Raw genomic sequence first — 2,917 nt, forward strand, 5'->3', positions numbered from 1 at the left:
CAAACAAATAAAGAAGACTATAAGGAAATAAATAGCAAGCAACTAACGCTAGGCTATTACGGCTATTACACATATTACATCTAGTGGGCATCAAAGTTTGCCATTAGTGCAAATCTAGGGACCAACGAAGCAACATATTACATACACTTGGCATCAAAGTTGGCCACCGGTGCAAATAAACACCGCAGCAAAACAAGTCCAGAACTGATACCACTTCAGAAGAGCTCAAGAAACGATATCTTGGGTACCCACCATGCTGGCAAGAAGCTTAGCAGGCTTATTAGATTTCTCTTGTGTGGCACTGAAATCCTCTAACTCTTGTTGTTGCTCTAGAAAGTATGCATCCGAATTCTGTAGGGACTTCCTTAGTCCTTAGGCTTATTGTCGGAGCATAGCTGATCGATGTCTTTCAGCTTGTAGTTGAGACTTAAGAAGTCGAACTGTTTCAGGCAACGAGTTTGAAGAGCTTGTGCCAATGGTAGTGCCGAGTAACTTCAACACTACATCAAGGTAGGACTTTGGGGTTGTCTCACTGTCCTCAACATAGTTTTTATCAGCTTTCTTAGAGACCAACAGGGTTGTCTCACTATCTTGAACCTTATCCACATTACTTCTTTTACCATTGCATAGTGGGGTACTCTTCTCCGATGTTCTGTCGGCATTCTAAAAAAGGAACAAGGAGACACATCACGTGTTTAGCAAGTACTGTATGAAACTCATTTTTATAAACCAGTTCAGTAGTAAGGTGGACAGGATAACAACATGAAACAAATATATATATATCTATGTACTATGGTCATTGTATTGTCTATATCATTCTAGTTTATGTAGCCAAATCAAGATAGAGACACAGTTCAAATAATATCTGTTTAAGACAAAGCAGCATAAACAGGATATAAGTGTCGTTAACTACACAACACTAACAACACTTGTAATGTGCATGACATGAGAACATAACTATTTATACAATTGAAACTGAAATCAAGATACAACAAGTTACAATAGCAAACTAGTTAAATAAACATGTTTAAAACATAGATGTTGCGCCATTGGAATTTCAATTGGATCCTTCAAATTTGAAATGAGTTGGTATGAGTAAATACAGTGATGCAAGAGCGAAGTAGTATGCACCATAGCTACGGAATCTTCCCTGAGAACAATTTTTCTGCTTTAAGCATCGAGTTGGAGTTTGCAGTGTTGGTACTCGTGCTTTGGGCAGCGCAGTTAGATGACCCACAAGTATAGGGGATCAATCGTAGTCCTTTCGATAAGTAAGAGTGTCAAACCCAACGAGGAGCAGAAGTAAATGACAAGTGGTTTTCAGCAAGGTATTTTCTGCAAGCACTGAAATAGTCGGTAACAAGTAGTTTGATAACAAGATAATTTGTAACGAACAAGTAAAAGTAACGGTAAATAAAGTGCAGCAAGGTAGCCCAATCCTTTTGTGGCAAAGGACATTCCAAAACGGTCTCTTATAATAAGCCAAGTGTTCTTGAGGGCACACGGGAATTTCATCTATTCACTTTCGTCATGTTGTTTCGATTTGCGTTTGCTACTTTAATAATTTGATATGTGGGTGGACCGGTGCTTGGGTGTTGTTCTTACTTGAACAAACCTCCCACTTATGATTAACCCCCCCCCTCCGGCAAGCATCTGCAACCACGAGAAAAGTATTAAGATAAAATATAACCATAGCATTAAACATTTGGATCCAAATCAGTCCCTTATGATGTAGCGTATAAACTAGGGTTTAAACTTCTGTCACTCTAGCAACCCATCATCTAATAACTACTCCACAATGCCTTCCCTTATGCCCAAATATGGTGAAGTGCCATGTAGTCGACGTTCACATGACACCACTAAGGGAATCACACATACATGTCATCAAAATATCGAACACATATCAAGTTCACATGATTACTTGCAACATGACTTCTCTCGTGAATTCAAGAACAAAAGTAACTACTCACAAATGATAATCTTGCTCAAGATCAGAGGGGTATAAAATAGCATAATGGATTGATAACCCACAAGTATAGGGGATCACAACAGTTTTTGAGGGTAGAGTATTCAACCCAAATTTATTGATTCGACACAAGGGGAGCCAAAGAATATTCTCAAGTATTACCAGCTGAGTTGTCAATTCAACCACACCTGGAAACTTAATATCTGCAGCAAAATGTTTAGTAGCAAAGTAATATGATAGTAGTGATAATGGTAGCAAAAGGTAATGATAGTAAAAGTAATGTTTTTGGTATTTTGTAGTGATGATAACAGTAGCAACGGAAAAGTAAATAAGCGAGGAACAATATATAGAAAGCTCGTAGGCAATGGATCAATGATGGAGAATTATGCCAGATGTGGTTCATCATGTAACAGTCATAACCTACGGTGACACAGAACTAGCTCCAATTCATCAATATAATGTAGGCATGTATTCCGAATATAGTCATACGTGCTTATGGAAAAGAACTTGCATGTCATCTTTTGTCCTACCCTCCCGTGGCAGCGGGGTCCTAGCGAAAACTAAGGGATATTAAGGCATCCTTTTAATAGAGTACCAGACCAAAGCATTAACACATAGTGAATACATGAACTCCTCAAACTATGGTCATCACCGGTAAGTATCCCGATAATTGTCACTTCGGGGTTAACAGATCATAACACATAATAGGTGACAATAGACTTGCAAGATAGGATCAAGAACTCTCATATATTGATGAAAACATAATAGGTTCAGATCTGAAATCATGGTACTCGGGCCCTAGTGACAAGCATTAAGCATAGCAAAGTCATAGCAACATCAATCTCAGAACATAATGGATACTAGGGATCAAACCCTAACAAAACTAACTCGATTACATGATAAATCTCATCCAACCCATCACCGTCGAGCAAGCCTACGATGGAATTACTC

This window comes from Triticum urartu, chromosome 1 (genome assembly GCF_003073215.2).
Source record: "Triticum urartu cultivar G1812 chromosome 1, Tu2.1, whole genome shotgun sequence".
Lineage (NCBI taxonomy): Eukaryota > Viridiplantae > Streptophyta > Magnoliopsida > Poales > Poaceae > Triticum > Triticum urartu.